The 13244-nt window shown below is 45.4% G+C and overlaps 1 protein-coding gene across 19 annotated transcripts in view; it reads right to left on the reverse strand.

Moving 5' to 3' along the window:
• CACNA1B (calcium voltage-gated channel subunit alpha1 B) overlaps positions 1-13244 on the reverse strand; it is a 235782-nt gene that overhangs the window by 206906 nt on the left and 15632 nt on the right. The gene's annotated exons all lie outside the window — the stretch shown is intronic.

The following is a 13244-nucleotide window of genomic DNA, read 5'->3' on the forward strand; positions in this document are numbered from 1 at the left end:
ATCCCCAAACCAACCCCAGCTGCACTTCAAGCTGCCTCCTGAGAGCCAGTGGTGAGTGACAGCAGGAGGACGGAGGCTGAGCGACTCCCCAACTGACCCCCATATACCACTAGTCTTTCCCTTATCTCAGGAAGATGGGGACGTGGGATACTAGGAAGGCAGAATGAGGAAGCCACTGTGGTCAGTCCAATTAGCATAAAAACATACCCTGGTACATCTCATCTTAAGACCAAAACTAAAGATCCCATATCTGCCTTCTACCACAGAGCTTTTCTCTGTTCCCTTCCCATCAGAACTCACTTGGCATCCATCCTTGGTCTCTCCACTTCCTTACCTCTCGGTCTCCCATCAGCTTTCTCCAACCAGGTTCTCACCCATTTCCGCTCTGCGGAAATGCTACATCAAGACTTCCTCTTGCCAATTCTAATGGCCAAGTCTCCTTTAAAGGGTGTGGTCTCTTAAGTCAACTCTCTCCAGTTTTCCTCCAACTCCCTGGGGCCTCCTTCTTAGTTTCTTTTCTCAGCCATTCACAATGTGGGTGCCCCAGGGCTCATTCCATATAGGCTCTACCCAATAGCTTTGAAGATCACAATGCGTGGGACTCCCAAATGTGTATCTTTAACCCAGACCTGGAGCTCCAGGCTCATATATACAGCTGCCTTTTTAACAGTTCCATGCGGGTATTTTAAGAAGCATATCAAACATTATACAACTAAATAATTCTTTTTTTACTTTGACACAAATATAAAACATGTACCTTTTTTCTTAAGTTCAGAGTTGCCATATCACAGTGACTAAGAAACTCTGGATTCTTCCTTCGAGTCCTGCTCTGCCCCTTCGTTCCCCTCGGTGGATTGCACAATCACCTATTGTTTAAACCAAACCTGAAGATTCATCCCTGACTCCGCTCCTTCTCTCATACACCACATCCAGTGACCCAACGATCCTACTGGCTCTGCCTCTGAAGTGCATCCAGGATTCTTGGTAAAGAAGGCTTTGTGACCACCTGCTCCAAACACATGGCAGTGACAGACAAAATGTGAGACAGAGCTGAGGGTCAAAAATAAGATAAATGTACAAGAAAAAACAAACAAACAAAAGGGCCACAGAAAACCTTTCTATTCAAACCAAAATGCCAAGTTATCTGAGGAAACCTAATGCTAAGGAAGACATTCAACAGGATCAACTATTGAAAGAGGAAATTTGTCCAGAAAAAAACAGAAAACTATTAAACAAAAACATGTAGAAAAGGTAGAAAATTTAAAACTAGCTAGATCAACGGAATAGAATAATAACACAGAAATAAATCCTCACATATATGTCAACTGATTTTCAACAAAGGTACCAACACCATTAAATGGAGAAAGAATAGTTTTGTTTTTTTTTTGAGACGGAGTTTCACTCTTGTTACCCAGGCTGGAGTGCAATGGGGCGATCTCGGCTCACCGCAACCTCCGCCTCCTGGGTTCAGGCAATTCTCCTGCCTCAGCCTCCTGAGTAGCTGGGATTACAGGCACGCACCACCATGCCCAGCTGATTTTTTGTATTTTTAGTAGAGATGGGGTTTCACCATGTTGACCAGGATGGTCTCGATCTCTTGACCTCGTGATCCACCCGCCTCGGCCTCCCAAAGTGCTGGGATTACAGGCGTGAGCCACCGCGCCCGGCCAAGAATAGTTTTTTCAACAACCAAGTAGAAGAATAAAGTTGGAACTTACCTTACACCATATACAAAAAGTAAGTTCGAATGGATAAAGGTCTAAATGTAAGAGCTAAGACTAGAAAACTCTTAGAAGAAACATAGGGGAAAATGTTCATAACGTTGGATTTGGCAATAATTTCTCAGATATGACACCAAGAGCACAGGCCATGAAAGAAAAAATAGATAAATGGAATTTCATCAAAAGTAAAAAGTTTTGTGCATACAGCAGGAGTCCCCAACCCCCAGGCCACAGACCAGTACTGCTTTGTGGCCTGTTAGGAATCAGGCCACTCAGCAGGAGGTGGCAGCAGGCAAGCAAGCATTACTGCCTGAGCTCTGCCTCCTGTCAGATCAGCGGTGGTATTAGATTCTCACAGAAGCATGAACCCTATTGTGAACTGCACATGCAAGGGATCCAGGTTGCATTCTCGTTATGAGAACCTAATGCCTGATGATCTGTCACTGACCCATCACCCCCAGGTGGGGCCATCTAGTTGCAGGACAACAATCTCGGGGTTCCCAGTGATTCTGTATTATGGTGAGTCGTATAATTATTTCATTATATATCACAACGTAACAATTAGAGAAATAAAGTGCACGACAAATGTATTAACGCACCCGAATCATCCCAAAACCATCCCCCTGACCTCTGGTCTGTGGAAAAATTGTCTTCCAGGAAACCAGCCCCTGGTGCCAAAAAGGTTGGGGACCACTGCATCAGAGGGTGCTGTCAAAATGTGAAACGGCGGCCTGCAGCGTGGGGGAAATATCTGCAAGTCATGTGTCTAATAAGGGACTAATATACAGAAAATATAAATTACAACTCAACAACAACAAAAACAACCCATCTGTAAAATGGGCAAAGGACTTGAATGAACATTCTTCCAAAGAAGATATACAAATGGCCAATAGACACATGAAAAGATGCTCAACATGATTAATCATTAGGGAAGTGAAAATCAAAACCACAATGAAATATCACTTCATACCCATTAAGACAGCTAATATTGGCTGGGTACAGTGGCTCACGCCTGTAATTCCAGCACTTTAGGAGGCCAAAGTGGGCAGATCACCTGAGGTCAGGAGTTCGAAACCAGCCTGGCCAAACGGGCAAACCCCATCTCTACTAAAAATATAAAAATTAGCCAGACATGGTGGCAGGCTATTTCACAGCTTTATACCTCAACATCGGAAAAATGTTTAAAACTATGTTGAGGGGAAAAGGCTAGCTGTGAAATAATGATATATCTGTGTGCAAATACACAGATACACTCATACTCTACACAATTTATGGACATACACACAGTGAAAGGTGGGATGCCCACACACCCATGTGCACCAGCAGGATAAACAGAAATCAGGACAGCTGCAACCACAGGGAGAAAAAGAGAAAGAGAAGAGAATCTACTGGGGGAGTGTATTCAGAAGACTTCGACCACATCTGTAATATTTTATTTCTCTAAAAATCTCCCAAGCTAACTGCCAACGTACAGGGAAATGCAGACCAGGGGAGCATGATAAGTAAGACAACACACCGGCATGCAGAGGAGCACATATGTTAAATGAGACAAGACACAAGTATGAGGCAGAACACGTATGTTAAATAAGACAACACGCAGGCGTGCAGTCAGCAAGACTGAGACTGGAAACACAGGTGACCCAGACAGTGAACAGCTCCTGAGAAGCTCCAATTCCATTCCCAAGAAAGACAAATTACATAGGAGGAAAAGCTTATCTCTCCCTTCACCTTACAGCTTTTCTGTCTACAAGGCACCAGGACACTCTCTGGCAAATGCTGAAATGTCAGCAAAGTGGCCTTAGAAGTCATGCTGGCAAGCAAAGACATGAAAGACAGAAATGCATTTTAACACAGAAGACTGCTATGATCCTCTGGGACAGGAAAACAACTCTTCTTTTTAACAAAGAATTCAAAGGTGCTTAGACCCAGGCTGGACATATCTATAATCTTTAGAGCCATAAAAACTCAAAATCCACTCAAATGGTGTAAGCAGCCCTCTGGAGTAAATTACAACCTAACTGCAGCCTACTGGGGCTCTGAGGCCTCCAGTATTTGAGTTGAGAGGCCCTTGCCATAGTCCACCAGCATTTTTCAGGAAGGAAATCTGGTCTACACTCCAGCCAGCAAATGTGATGAGGCAACCCAGAGAGGACAAGGGAAGGGAACCTCCGTTCACTTGTTAGGAGGTGACAGTGTCTTCAGCGAAAGCATGCTTAATCCCAGGAAGGCTGAGAATTAAACGTAGCAGTGTTTGTGAAAAATCAGATTTTCTGAATTAATATTTTTGAGTTATGATGAAAAATTTATCAGACCATATAAAGCTGTATTTAGCATCATATTGGCCCTATGATTCTAATTTAAAATATGCAATGGAATAATTGAGATTTGTGATTTTAAGTTGAAAATCTAGTAAGTTTATAGAAAGTATTGAACCATTTAAGCAAATGTATGATTCACCATATTTAAACTTTAATTTATTCAATACATAATACTTAAGTACTTAGGAAGGTCTAGTTACAATAAATTTATATAAACAAAAATTTAAATGTCTAACATTAAGTTTATAAAATAGGATAAAACATTACTTAGAATCTTCTTGAAAATGAATGTTAAAAATTGCCAAATATACAAATACAATGTTTCCTAAGTTGAATCTAAAAGCATCTTTTTTTTTTTTGAGATGGAATCTCACTCAGTTGGCCAGGCTGGACTGCAGTGGTGCAATCTCGGCTCACCACAACCTCTGCCTCCTGGGTTCAAGCGATTCTCCTGCCTCAGCCTCCCAAGCAGCTGGGACTGCAGGCGTGCACCACAATGCCTGGCTAATTTTTGTATTTTTAGTAGAGACAGCATCTCACCATGCTGGCCAGGCTGGTTTCAATCCACCTGACCTTGTGATCCGCCTGCCTCAGCCTCCCAGAGTGTTGCAATTACAGGCGTGAGCCACTGCGCCTGGTCCCTAAAAGCTTTTAAAAACCCAGTGGTTTTCGATTTCTAACTAAAAATTGAATGTTGACCTTTAGAAAGGAGTTTCTGAAAAATATTTTCTATGCACAAAATCCATTCCTAAGAGTCCTAACAAACCACATTTATCATGAAGATTTTCTTAAAGCCAGATAACAAAATAAGAAGTACCACCATAATTCTCATTATTTATTGTTTTAAGAGTTCTCGTCAACATAATAAACATGAATAGGAAATAAGGAAAGGAATAGATAAAATGATCATCGCTGGCAGACAATGATAAAACTCCCAGAAACTTGGTTAAAAAGAGAGGTTCCTGAAGTGTTGGCCTAGGACCAGCAGTCTCAGCATCACCTGGGAGATCATCAGCAAATTCTTGAGGGGTGAGGGGTGGCAAGTGCAGTGGCTCACACCTGTAATTCCAGCCCTTTGGGAGGCAGAAGTGGGAGAATCGCCTGAGCCCAGGAGTTCAAGATTAGCCTGGGCAACATAGTGAGACCCATCTCTACAAACAGAATTTTTTAATTAATGAGGCATGGTGGCGCACACCTGTAGTTCCACCCTCAGAAGGCTAAGGTGGAGGATGGCTTGAGCCCAGGAGGCTGAGGCTGCAGTGAGCCATGATCACAACACTGTGCTCCAGTCTGGGCAACACAACAACAGAACAAGATCCTGTCTTTCAAGAAAAAAAAAAAAAAAGGAGAAATAGTAAAAATACATATTAAAAAAAAAGAAATGCAAATTATTTCCCAGAAAGAACTCAGAAATCGGAGGGTAGGGCCCAGCACTCTGGGTTTTACAGGCCCTATGGGTGATTCCAATGCTCATCCAAGTTGTGAGCCCCAACGGTCCAGAGCATCCACTTGAAAAGCTTCCTTCTGGTTTGTGGCCCCTCCCAACTTCCAAAAGACAGAAAGCAGCACAAAGCTCCAAAGTGCAGGACGATGAGATCAAACCAATAAGAGAAAGAAAAAAAAAGCAGGCAAAGCAACCTCCAGATACTGTAATCACAACCAAAACTTCGCTCCAAGCCCATCAGCAAACAAAGCGCTGCCCAGCTCTATCCAGAAGGGGTGTGCACTGGCACCCAGAACCAGCAGCCTGACAGATGGACAAACCCCAGAAACCAGCAGTGACACCAGACAGGGACAGCCAGGAAATGCAACGAAATAAACGCCTCAATTGAAATGCCACCAATCAATACGAACCACTCAGGAATGGCTTTAACAGTGCAGGTGACTTTCATAAAGAAACTACAAAATCTATTTACAAAAAAAGGGAGGGCTGAATAAATTTTAAGACACACACTATTCCTGGATGGACAGACAGAATATATATTTATTTCTAAACTTGATTCTCCTGAAACCAATTTAGATACCCTGATAAATGAAACAAAATCCCAACAGGAGTTCTTGGGACTACAACAAAGTGATCTCAAAATCTACCTGGAAAACTAAGTAGGCAAAACATTAAAGAAGGGCTCAAAAAAGAAAAAAGCAAGGAGCACAGGACTGGCTTCATGAGACATTAAAACACTCCTCTGAGCTGCACAACGGGACCACAGGTGCCGAGAGAGAGACCAGCAACGCACATGAGTCAAAATGAGGCATGTCCAAATGATGTGAAGGTGAAGAGTTTTTTGTTTTTGAGACAGTCTCACTCTTGTTGCCCGGGCTGGAGTGCAATGGCGCAATCTCCGCTCACCACAAACTCCGCTTCCGGGTTCAAGTGACTCTCCTGCCTCAGCTCCCCGAGTAGCTGGGATTACAGGTGCCTGCCACCACACCCAGCTAATTTTTTGTATTTTTAGNCTTCATATATATACTGACACTACATTCAGTTTTGATTTTGGGGTGGGGAAGTTTCACATACATATATATATATATATATGTTTGTTTGTTTTTTTAGAAGAGACAGGAATTCACTATGTTGGTCAGGCTAGTTGCGAACTCCTGACATCAGGCGATCCACCCGCCTCCGCCTCCCAAAGTGCTGGGATTACAGGCGTGAGCCACCACGCCTGGCCAAGAGTTTTTTAATAGTATAATTTACAGAGGAAACAAAAGTTACACAACTTTTAGGCATTTGTTCCAAGGAAATAATCAGAGACGTACAAAGATGTATGTATGTGTTTTGATTTATCAACAAGAGCAAAACAGGAAATAGCCTACATGCTTGACAGGAAGAATGCAACAGTCCTGCCCACAAGGCAGAACCGTCTCTTCAGGACACTTGGCGGTGGGGGTTGCTGGGACGTCAGACCTCCGTGTGCAGCGAGCACTGTGGGGGCCCTCGTCCTGCATCTTGTACGAGCCTGCACTGCCGCACAACGTGGCCAGCCCACGACGGAAGCAGGGTGCCCGCAGTAACCCTGGAGTGTGATAGCAATTGTGTAACTAAAAACCTACACACAGAAAAAGCTTGGAAGGAAGGAAATCGCTCAAAATATTAACAGTGAATATCTCGAGATGGTGGCAGTGTGTGTCATAAAATAAGAAAATCAATACGTTTTATATACAGAGAGGAAAAATATTTATCCTCTGCTGACATTTAAACAAATACTAAATTATATAACTTTGAGGTGTTTAAATTAAATATGTTATATTAACAACAATAGAAAAAAGGAAATTACAGTACACACTTGTGAACTTAACAAGCATTAAATACCAATACAAGCATTGGGTGCTTTCTATGTCCGGAAGCCTTAGGATCTAGAAAAATCCTACTGAAAAGCAAGGAGGCAACAGCTTCCTTGGAGAGGAGGGGTGATGGGGAGGGGCTCAGAGCCAGAGGGACCTCTCACTCCACCCCCACTTTCCCCTTCTCCAGGAGGAACCAGTGTTTTCCTTCTTAGCTCCAGGCCTGGCACAGTACCTAGTAGGCAGTGTGCACTCAATAAACGTTAGTGGGGAAATTTCCAAAATAAAATGGCAAAGAATTCCAGAGATAACTCACAAAAGTAAACACTGTTTAGTAATGTGTGAACATGCTCATGCTCATCAGTAATGGAAACAAACAAGTAAAACAGCAACAATGTACAGGTTTATACTGAATAAATTAACAAGAGCTTTGGCAAGCGCCAGTGGTGACAAAGCTGACATTAAAACTTATGATTTAGACCGGGCGCGGTGGCTCACGCCTGTAACCCCAGCACTTTAGGAGGCCGAGGAGGGTGGATCACTTGAGGTCAGGAGTTCAACACTAGCCTTGCCAACATGGTGAAACCCCATCTCTACCAAAAATACAAAAACTTAGCCAGGTGTGATGGCGGGCACCTGTCATCCCAGCTACTTGGGAGGCTGAGGCAGAAGAACTGCTTAAACCCTGGAGGTTGAGGGTGCAGTGAGCCAAGATCACATCACCGCACTCCAGCCTGAGCGACAGATCCAGACTGTGTCTGAAAGGAGAAAAGAGAACACAAAGCACCCCTCTGATGTACACAGGCTGGTGAATACCAATGATATATTCCATTTGGAAAACAACTTGGCAGATGTGTGAGGAGCCGTGAAATTGTTTAAACACTTGTACCCAATCCACTCTGAAAATCTGTGCCATCAAAATAATGCAAAATCAAGAAGCTTCAGTTACAAAGACATTAATCACAGTGTTATTAGAAAGCCAAACGACATCATGCTAGCCGCGACATCATGCTAGCAGACGAAGATGAACTGGTACAACGTGAAAGAGGCTCACACAGCACTAAGTGAAGGAAGCCAGACACAAGGACATGGACGAAGTGACTCACTCACAGGAAAGCCCAGGACCGACAATCCACATGGCGGGAGAAGACACAGCTGCTGGGGCTGCAAAGGGAGGGAGGGGAAAGACAGCGGATGGGGGCGGGGCTTCTGCTGGGATGACGGACATGTTCTAAACTTAGATTGTGGTATGGCTGTAGAACTCTGTGAACATCTAAACCCACCGAAGTTCACTGTTTACGGGACATACTGTCAGAGGGTAGAAGCACAGGATGAAGATTTCCCCAGTAAACTGCGATAGGCCAGGCACAGTGGCTCATGTCTATAATCCCAGCATTTCTCCACTCCTGAGGTCAGGAGTTCAAGACCAGCCTGGGCAACATGGCGAAACCCTGTCTCTACTAAAAATACAAAAATCAGCTGGGCATGGTGGCATGTGCCTGTAATCCCAGCTACTAAGGAGGCTGAAGCAGGAGAATCACTTGAATCCAGGAGGTGGAAGTTGCAGACATGGACACAGGGACACACAGACACACAGCACACAGAACACGGACACAAAGACACACAGGCACAGACACAGACACAGGGACACACAGGGCACAGACACAGACACACAGCACAGACACGGACACAGGGACACAGACACAGGACACGGACACAAAGACACAGGGCACAGACACAGACACAGGGACACACAGGACACAGACACGGCACAGACATGGATACAGGGACACAAAGACACAGGGCACAGACACACGGACACAGGACACAGACACACAGACACAGGGACACACAGACACGGACACATGGCACAGACACACAGACATATGGCACAGACATGGCATAGACACACGGCACAGACACAGACACAGGGACGAACAGATACAGACACAGGGACATACAGACACAGGGACACATGGCACAGACAGACACGGGGACACAAAGACAGAGGGACACACAGACACACACACAGACACAGGGACACAGACACATAGACACGGGGACACACGGCACAGACACAGAGAGACATGGCACAGACCCATGGCATAGACATGCCAGCAGTCACACGTGAAGTCCCGCCCTCACTCTGACACCCAAGGTCAGGGAGTGCTCCGAGCCCCACAGAGGGAAGAAAGACTGGAACCACACTGCTGCAGGCTTCATCTGGGCCCCCAACCCTAACCCTAACCCAGAACTCACCCCACAACCCCCAGACTCTAGGTTCCAGCCATGCACCCTCCGCATGGGCCAGGAGGGCACCCTGCCTTTCCACAGCCGTCAGTGAGGAGCTTCTGGGGCACATCCCAGCCAGGCCTGGTTAGCCACCTCCACACTGCTCAGCCCAGCCATACCCCACACAGCCTCTATTTCTGAAAATGCCAAGAGCTGTCATAGGTGACTGGGGACTCAGAGCTGTTATTTGTCTTCAAAAAACTACTGAAGCTCCCCTGTCCCCGTGCATCTGGCTGGCCACTCCTGGCCAGCTCCTGTGCCCCTGTCCTTGCTTCTTGCTGCCCCCTGTAGGGCAGAGCCCTACCCGTGCCCCATCAACCCGCTGCAGCCCCTCAGAGGGTCGGCGCTGAGCCTGGGGAGACTAGAGATCCTGTGCAGGTGCAGGGTCCCTGGGCCAGGGCAGGTGGGGCAGATGCCAGTCAGGCCCCAGCCCAGGGGGACCACTCACTATTCTTAGGCTGGGTCTACACGGGAGCCACGCTGGCAGGGGAGGCGCTGTCCCTGGAATCTGCTTGGTCACTGACTTTCAGGGCACTGGTTCTCACCCAGTAGCCTGCTTGTAGTTGCCATGCAGACAGCCTGTGGGCCTCGGCTAAAGATGCCACAGCACCCCCTCGGCCTCCCCACCCAGTCCCCGCTCCAACAGGCCAAGAAGTGGAAGCCACCTAGCCTGCTCCAAAGCAAGGACCGGGTAGAATAAGAGCTGGGCATGGCATGTGGGGACCCCATCCCCAAGCACACACATGACAGCGTGTAAGCCATCTACTACATGCCAGGGACCCTCATGACACCCTCAGGGGTTACACCATTACACAGTTCTTTGTAAGACAAGGAAACTGAGGCTAAGAGAGCACACCCCAATCCCAGTACTTTGGGAGGCTGAGGCGGGTGGATCACGAGGACAAGAGATCGAGGCCATCCTGGTCAACATGGTGAAACCCCGTCTCTACTAAAATACGAAACATTAGCTGGGCTTGGTGGCGCGTGCCTGTAATCCCAGCTACTCAGGAAGCTGAGGCAGGAGAATTGCCTGAACCCAGGAGGCGGAGGTTGCGGTGAGCCGAGATCGCGCCATTGCACTCCAGCCTGGGTAACATGAGTGAAACTCCGTCTCAAAAAANAAAAAAAAAAAAAAAAAAAAAAAAAAAACCACCAGAAAATATCATCAGTGAAAGAGAAGATTAAAGAAGAATAAAATGAAATTTTTACAACTAAAAAATACAATAAACAAAATGAAAACTAAGTGGATGGGCCAGTTACAGAATAGAGGGGACAGAGGAAAGAATTAACAAATATATTAAAAAATATCAGGCTGGGCGCGGCGGCTCAGGCCTGTAATCCCAGCACTTTGGGAGGCCAAGGCAGATGGATCATGAGGTCAAGAGATCAAGACCATCCTGGCCAACATGGTGAAACCCCGTCTCTATTTAAAAATACAAAAATTAGCTGGGCGTGGTGGTGCACGCCTGTAGTCCTAGCTACTTGGGAGGCTGAGGCAGGAGAATTGCTTGAAACCAGAAAACAGAAGTTGCAGTGAGCTGGGATCGAGCCACTGCACTCCAGCCTGGCGACAGAGCAAGACTCTGTCTCAAAAAAAAAAAAATTACTGAAATCACAGAGTGTTATCTGACCACAATGTAATCCAACTAGAAATGAATAATAAAAAGATGCTGGAAAACCTCCAAACACTTAGAAACTAATTAACATATTCTAAACAATTTATAGGTCAAAAAGGTAGTCTAAAGCAAAATTTAAATTGAACATATGGAGGCCAGGCACTATGGCTCACGCCTGTAATCCCAGCATTTTGTGAGGCCGAGGAGGGCAGATCACCTGAGGTCAGGAGTTGGAGACAAGCCTGGGCAACATGGTGAAATATCGTCTCTACTAAAAATACATAAATTAGCCTGGCGTGGTGGCGGGCGCCTGTAGTCCCAGCTATTTGGGAGGCTGAGGCAGGAGAATTGCTTGAACCCAGGAGGCAGAGGTTGCGGTGATCCAAGATTGTGCCACTGCACTCCAGCCTGGGTGATAGAGTGAGACTCCATCTAAAAAAATAAAATAATAATAACAAGGTAAAATGATAAAAGCACAAAATAAAAATACATTGAATTAAATCGAAAATACAATATATTAAAATGTGTAGTATACAGCTAAAGTAGTGCTAAGAAGCAAATTTTTTGTTTTAGTTTTTGTTTTTTGAGACGGAATCTGTCACCCAGGCTGGAGTGCAATGGTGCAATCTTGGCTTATTGCAACCTCTGCCTTCCAGGTTCAAGTGATTCTCCTACCTCAGCCTCCTGAGTAGCTGGGATTACAGGCACCCATCACCACGCCTGGTGAAGTTCTGTATTTTTAGTAGAGATGGAGTTTCACCTTGTTGGCCAGGCTGATCTTGAACTCCTGACCTCAGGTGATCCGCCCGCCTTGGCCTCCCAAAGTGCTGGGATTACAGGCACGAGCCACCACGCCCGGCCTAAGAAGCAAATTTACAGGAAAAAAAAAAAAACTGCAATCACTAGTCTAAGCTGTTGCCACGGGAACAGGGAAAATGAAGAGAAAAATAAACTCAAAACAAACAGGATGACAAGTAATAAAATGAGGGCAGGACTAAACGAAATAATAAGGAAAAAAGAGAAAACCAACCAGAGAGCTGGTTCTTTGGAAAAAACTGATGTAACTGACAAATTTCCAGCAAGACTGACCAAAAGAAAAAACCACACACACCCAAGAAAAGAGAAGACAAAAATTACCGATGTAAGAAACGAAGCGAGAGATAGTGCAAACCCTACAGACATCAAAAGGCTAATGAGAGAGCACTATGAACACCTCTACACACATAAATTCAACTGTGTGGACTAAATGGACCACGTCCTTAAAAGACGCAAACTGACACAACTTACTCAATACCAAAAGGGTAATTTGAATATCCATATAACTGGTAGGGAAATTGAAAGCTCCCAAAAAGGAAATCTCCAGGGCCAATTGGATTCACTGCAGATTTCTAACAACAAACATTTAAAGAGCTAACTCCATCTGTACACATGGCTTTTAGAAAACAGAAGAGGGGCTGGGCGCAGTGGCTCATGCCTGTAATCCCAACACTTTGGGAGGCCGTGGGGGATAGATCACAAGCTCAAGAGACCGAGACCATCCTGGCCAACATGGTGAAACCCTGTCTCCACCAAAAATATAAAAATGAGGCAGGCATGGTGGCACGCACCTATAGTCCCAGCTACTCTGGAGGCTGAGTGAGGCAGGAGAATCACTTGAACCCGGGAGGCGGAGGTTGCAGTGAACTGAGATTGTGCCACTGCACTCCAGCCTGGTGACACAGTGAGAGTCTGGTCTCAAAAAAAAAAAAGAAAGAAAGAAAATAGAAGAGGAAGAACATTTCCCAATTCACTTTATGGAGCTTGCATTACCCTTATATCAAAACAAGACAAAGACAGTACCAAAAACAAAAAACCACAGACCAACAGCCTTCATGAACACATAAGTAAAAATCCTTGGCCGGGCACGGTGGCTCAAGCCTGTAATTCTAGCACTTTGGGAGGCCGAGGCAGGTGGATCATGAGGTCAAGAGATCGAGACCATCCTGGTCAACATGGTGAAACCCCGTCTCTAC

This window comes from Cebus imitator, unplaced genomic scaffold (assembly GCF_001604975.1).
Source record: "Cebus imitator isolate Cc_AM_T3 unplaced genomic scaffold, Cebus_imitator-1.0 Scaffold339, whole genome shotgun sequence".
Lineage (NCBI taxonomy): Eukaryota > Metazoa > Chordata > Mammalia > Primates > Cebidae > Cebus > Cebus imitator.